Consider the following 6967-nt stretch of genomic DNA (forward strand, 5'->3'; position numbering starts at 1 on the left):
GGAGAGTAAGCTCACTATTATAGCGACACTCAACACTTAGTGACATGCTTATATTTATCTCCTTGTACTTGCAGGCATTTATATTTTCCTAGGAAAGGAAATTGTTGGTACTAGGTAGTTAATATCTATATATCTTGTTGCAGACACTGGTTAAGTAGGAAATCTGCACCCATGGATAAATTAGTAGCTGGGCTCTGACAGTAAAATATTGTGCATGTTGATGATATTCTTCCTGAAGACCACCCTCTCTGCCTTAATTTGTACAGGCACATACTTCTCCAGCAGCAGTGTTTTGGGCGATGGCTGTAACTGTAATCCATCATGAGCTTTCAAGAATTGGTGATCCTGAGGGTTAACCCTTCCTTATAGCATTGTGCCTGTTGTCATAGATCTCCTCCTTGTAGGTGCCATCATCTTTGTTTTCCTACTCCCAAGTTTCACTGCTACCTCCCCTTTCACATCAAAGTTGAACCAATCAGAATTTTGCACTTCCCCTACAGTTTCAGTTCAAAAAAAAAATCACTTTCCCGTGCTCATCCACTTCATACATTATTGCTACTGTTACTGGATATAGTTTCATATGTATGTTGATGCACTAAAGTACAGGTTTAACACGTCCTCCTCATCTTTTGTTGTTTGTGGCATATCACTACAGTACCTGTTAGCAATCTACCTGGCTCGTGTCTCTGCTTCCCATTTTATCTAGGTCTTCTTTTTCTGAGAGATTATCTTGTGGCCTCCTTAATAATCAATATTTAGCAATGTATATGTGTTTCCTGTTTCTTTGTTTTGTTTTTGCTAATGTGTCAGATTGTTCTCTACGTTAGCTTGCAAGCTGCACCTGATTTTTAGAACAGCCTGAACATTGCTCCTCAAATTGAAGGGTTAATTTGATATATGCTACTGTATTCAAGAGATGCCATTGCAAAAAGGGGTCGATTCACAGTTTCCAAATGTTGGCAGTGGTATTTTTCTTAAGTTTTCTTCACAGTTGTATTTCTCAAATATGCGAAGTTGGTAGTGGCAAAAAGGGTTATTTCGATATATGGCACTGCCACAGTGGCATATATCAAAGTTGCCAAGTGTTGGCAGTGACATTTTTCTTAAGTTCTCTTGACGGTTGCATTTTTCAAATACAAGAAGTTGGCAGTAGCATATATCGAATTGGATTCTATGTCCTTTTGTTGCCATCTTTAGAATTATCTTTATCACTTTAGGTGCAAACCATTTAAGAAATACTCCATAACTTCTTCATGGTCATAGCCAGTCTCAGGTTCCACATTGTGCTCCTCTTGGGCACTGCATTGTTGCCATCCATAAGCCAATAACTGAGAGCAAAATTTCCTTGAGCAGAGGACATCACCAGGAATTATGTGGGCAATGCTGTTGTAGAAGCAAGTTGAAAGCTCACCTATTTGCTTCGCAGGTAGTGGTAGGCTCACTTCGGGCTTCTTTGATTCAAAGGAATTTTACAGGATTTCTGGAGGATTAAAATCCTTAGGATTTTTTCCTATATTGGTCCATTGATTCATAAGATTGGATCCCATAGGAATTTTTCCTATGGAATCTTTTGTACTACATTTCATAGGAAATTTAACATCCACTCCAACCTCTTTTTACAATTCCTTTGTTTTTCCCGTGGCATCAAACAATCATTGCTAATTCTATAGGATTCAAATGGGCATGCCACTCCAACCCTACACTTTTCCTATTCCTACGTTTTCAAAATCCTATGAATCAAAGAGGCCATGTGCACCTCACTTGATCTTCCTGGAATCTTCATGTCCATCTCTGACATATTTCCTACAGGCCAAATAAAGGTGGTATGTACTCTGCACAGTTACAGTACTGATGTTCCTCAGTATAGTACAAAGCATTTCTTCTCACCATTCCTCTCATTTATACAGGGTAATGTGATTGTGAGGTGATGCCAGAGCAGATGTTGCGAACAAGATTTCTCCCCTGCTTGAAGGTAATCCATTCAACATATCGGCATGTGTGCGCATCTAGAATTTATCTCTCTCACGCGCGGTTGCTTGCCCTTCGATCGAGTTGAGTGCCGAGCCAACACCTAGCCTCAGACAAGCGCACACTCAGTGAGCAAGGGCGAAGCTAGACTGAACAGCCGACACTCACCAGGATTACATGCAAAATTTCGCGTCTTGTTCTAACTGATTATGAAATGTGGCAAACAGCCGTATATGTTGACTTGCGAGTTGTACCCTTGATTCTTATAAGAACCTGGAGCAAAACCTCCCCCCCCCCCCCCCCCCCAACTATTATGTGCACCATAGTTAAATTTCCTTCATGAATCCTTTGAAAAAATTGTCATACTAAGCAGTTAAATTCATCTTGTTGTGGACACTGGTTTAGGTCGGAAATCAGCACCGATGGATAAATTACTAGCTGGGCTCTGACATCAAAATATTGTGCATGCCTGTACTGTTAATGTTATTATTCTTCCTGAAGACCACCCTCTCTGCCTGCATTCTCTGACTGCACCTTTGTACCTCCATCATCTGCACTATACCTCCCCTTTCTCATCCGAGCTGAGTCAATCAGAAATTTGTCCTTTCCCATACAGTTTCTGTTCAAAAATTTGCACTCACCCACTTCATGCATTATTTCTACAGCTACTGATATAGTTTCACCTGCTCTATGTTGATGCACTCCAGTACAGGTTAAACTCCTTGTCTTTTGTTGTTTGTTTGTGGCTTATCAACCATTGTGGGGTTGCTTTTGGTTCAATTTTTTGCTCGCCTGTTTTTAGAGATACATTTTTTTTTCACTGGAACATTTTTATCACCGGACTTTGCACTGTAAATGTACTTCTGTAGCTTCCTCAGTTGTGAACAAATTTGTGTGACGTGGATTTTTGGCTCTGGGGAGCATATGCTCCCTAATGAACAGTAGAATCAAAATAAATTTTGAAAATACCGAACTTTTTTTGTAGATGATCATATTAGTGTAGCAAGTGCGCTTGACAATTTTCATGCCATATGGGATAGCAGTGCTTCGTTGGTGAAAAAACAAACTTAAGTTTAATATTTGGCGTTCGACTTGATTTTTTTGCACAAGTCAAAATGCTTCAGTTTTTCCCCTTGAAATTTGCATGTACCATGTGACAATGAACACATCTTTTTTTTGACATTTGTAAAATCCATTTTTAGCACGCAGGATCATGTGCTCCCTGGAGCCAAAATGGATTTCAGCACTTTCTGCCTCCATACAAAGGCTGCTGGTCAATCCTATTTTGTTGTTGCAAAACCTGAGTAGTAGTAGTTACCACCGAAAGTGCTTTTATGAGCTCGAGCTCATGTGAGATCGAGTGAATAGTAAAATAAAAAAATGAAGAAATTCTGATTTCTTTTGTAGCAAACATTGACAAATGTTCTCATTGCTTGCAAAGTTTCAACAGAGAAGGGGAGCCTTGGCGCAGCGGTAAATCTGTTGCCTTGTTCGAGTCCTGGAAACAGCCTCTTGCAGAAATGTAGGGAAAGGCTGCGTATTATAGACCCAAAGTGGTCGGACCCTTCCCCGGACCCTGCGCAAGCAGGAGCTACGTGCACCGGGCTGCCCTTTTTGTTAAAAAAGAAATCAGATTTTATGTTTCAAAACACATGAGCTCGAGCTTTTGGAGCATCGATTAATAGTGGCAGTACTAGTATTACATTTTTTTCAGGATATTTTTTTCTACTTCCGTATGGTCTCTTAGAAAATAAAAACTTGTGTACTGTCTTTTTTTAGGATAACCTGTGTACACATCCTATAATTTGGGAGAGAGAGGAAGGATTTTTTTAGAATCACTATTTGAAAGGCTTTTTGAGAATCACTTTTTATGGCTTTTTGAGAATCACTTGTGTACTACTCCCTCCGTATCAAAATATAAGATGATGTTGTACGTTTTTGTACAAAAGCGTCTTATATTTTGATACAGACTTACAGAGGTATAGTAGTATAAGTCAATAGCAATCTCCTTCTGGGCTCAACCTAGCCAGGAAATAAAAAACGGCCCAGCCCGTTAGTACTCCGTCTCAGATTTACTGTATTATATACCTACGCTAAGCCCATTTTCAACTAAAAAGCCCTATGCTCAGCCCATTCCATGTCCGTTGACTCCATTCTTGCTGTATCCATGGCCCTCCCCTCCGCCGCCGCCACAACCGCACCTCCACCTGCGGACGGGAGCAGCGGCCAGATGAGCTCCCCGCCGGCGACGACCGTGGCCGAGGCCGCAACAGCAGGAGCCACGCCTCTCATCGGCGGCCTCCCAGATGAGGTCGTCATCTGGGAGATCCTCGTCCGCCTCGACCCCAAATCCCTCCTCCGCTGCCGCGCCGTCCGCCGCTCCTGGCGCCGCGCCACCTCCGCCCGCGGCTTCCTCCTCGCCCACCACGCCCGCCAGCCCTCCCTCCCCGTCCTCTACGGTTACAGCTGCGTCGGGAACGACGTCATGTCGTTATCCATCATCCCCTTGGACCACCGGTCAGGGCTCGCCGCCGACGACCAGCTCCAGCCCGTCGCGCGGCTTGGCCACGCCCTCGTCCGTCCGGAGGCCTCCTGCGACGGCCTCCTCGTCCTCCATCCTCGGCACCTACTTCGCCATCTGCAACCCCACAACTCGTCAGTATGCTCCCCTCCGTATGATTTCTGAGTTCAGCATATTGGGGATGTACCCTCACCGGCCCACTGGCGAGTACAGATTACTCATGCACTCTTCGAAAACCGCGAAGCAGGCCTCGTCTGTTCTTTTTGGCCCCTGCACCAGACCGTCACCTGAAAATCAAGTTGGCTGCTACGTCCTAGCACTCGGCTCTGGTCAGCTGCCGAGGTACATTGAGTGTGCGGATGCCAAGGAACTGAAATTGAGCAATAATTCTGTGCTATTCCGTGGTTGCTTACATTGGTACCCAGTGCGACATGGAAGTGGCAACATCATGATAATGGTGTTCGACACCACAGCCGAGTCGTTCCGGCTGATGCGCGCTCCGGTTTTTCCTGGCGGCTGTGATGACCTGTTTGAGATGGATGGCATGCTCGGCATGTCCAGCTCTAATAAGGCAAAGACAATCATTCGAATCTGGGTGCTGCGGGATTATGAAAGCGAGGACTGGATCTTAAAGTGCAAGATTGAATTGCCGGTTATGGAGATCAGGGTGCCGTGGGACAGTCACGACCATGAAATTTTTTGGGACGTGGTGGTCGTGCCTGGAGATGGTGAGTTGCTTGTGTTGGTCAAATATGTGGGGCGGCTACTTCAGGTTGACATGGATGGCAAGTTGGTCACCACTTTCCACCACAAAGGCGTCCGTCCTACTCAATTACAGCTCAAACAAAGTCTTGTTCCGCATGCCTTCTTTCCATCACTAGAGGGTTATGTTGTGAACAATTGGCCGTTCATCTGAATGACGTTGAGTTAGCTGGTGCTTCTTAATGTCCTAGGTGTTTCTATCCTCATATGCTGCAGTATGTGCAAATTGGATCCATCATGAGCCTACTAGCTTCTTTGTCGATGTAAAAAATTATAATCAAGAAGCTCTGATTGTTGCATAGTTCTATGAAGTGTATGCTTTTGCTGATACCCTTTTGGAAAGAAAGGATTATTGTGCGTGTCAATGCCAAAATTACAAGTCATTCTGGTGTGTGTTTGTAATATGTGATAACTAATTAATCTGCCCCATGTATCTATTTTCTTGAACCGGAGAATTGACTTTGGTTCTTTACCTAGTCCTCTAGGGGTCTTCTTGCTAATTATTACTCCCTCCGTCCGGAAATACTTGTCTTAGAAATGGTTGAAAATGGATGTATCTATAACTAAAATAAGTCTAGATACAACCATTCCTAAGACAAGTATTTCCGGACGGAGGGAGTACTTGCAATCTACCTCCCTGGTGTCTCCATTTCTTGAACTCAAGAATTGACTTTCCCTTTTTATCTAGGTCCTCTTTAATGAGAGATTATCTGGTGGCCTTCTTGAAAATCAATATTTGGCCATCTACATGTGTTTCCTGTTATTTTTTGTTCTACTTGGCAATGAGATGTGGCAAATTATCCTCTATGTTGACTTGCAATGCACCTAAGTTTAGAAGAGCTCGGACCCCTACTCCTTGATTAAAGGATTGCACCATAGGTAATTTTCTTTATGAATCCACTGCATATGGTTAGCTATGGAGATTAAGCTCACCACTTAAGCAAGAGTTCATTCTGGCAGATATGGTTAAGCAGTTGTTGTAGTTTTTCTTCCTAAGAAAAAAAACTGTTCTAAAACAATGTTCTTGTTGTAACATTAGTTGATCTGTTGAAAAATCGAACTGGAAGGTTAATTTTGTGCTTCCATGTCTTGTTCAGAATTATCATACATCATTTCACTTTAGGTGCAAACCATCCTAAGTAATGCTTCATGTAATTGGTTCATGGTCACAGCCAGGCTCGTGTCCCTCATTTTGTTCCTCTGCGTAATTGCCATATTTGTTCCATGTTTATTTTCATCTGTAGTTATCACCAAATATTGGAATCAGAATCGGCTTGTCTCGAGCAAAGGACAGCACCAGGAATTATGTGGGAAATGCTTTTTTAGAAGCAGAAGCAAGTTACTGTATGTATTATGTGCCGTCGCAAGACAACTGATCATTCCTTACTGCCGATGCATTATGTACCATAGCAGAGAATTGCTCAGCTAATCATTCCTTACTGCAGATACCTGGTTACATTTTACACCATCGGATGCAGCATACAAATTCAACGTTCAGATCCTCTCCAGGCCCTCGTGGCAAGTGTCGTACCCTGTTGGCACACATGTGGCAAGAGCAAGTTGGGCAAATGTGGCGGGAGATGGCTGGGTGCATCGGACTCGACTTTCAGGTCGTCTCTGCAATAAAGGTTTGGTGGCGCAACCACCGCCTTTCAATATGTTTTCACTTCTCTGAATATACCTTGGGAGTTGTTACTACTTTATTAGTAGGAAGCA

The 6967-nt window shown here is 43.2% G+C and overlaps 1 pseudogene; it reads left to right on the forward strand.

Moving 5' to 3' along the window:
* Positions 1–3866: 3866 nt before the first annotated feature.
* On the forward strand, positions 3867–5713 carry LOC125549156 (annotated as a pseudogene).
* Positions 5714–6967: the final 1254 nt, after the last annotated feature.

Source organism: Triticum urartu, chromosome 3 (genome assembly GCF_003073215.2).
Source record: "Triticum urartu cultivar G1812 chromosome 3, Tu2.1, whole genome shotgun sequence".
NCBI classification, from domain to species: domain Eukaryota; kingdom Viridiplantae; phylum Streptophyta; class Magnoliopsida; order Poales; family Poaceae; genus Triticum; species Triticum urartu.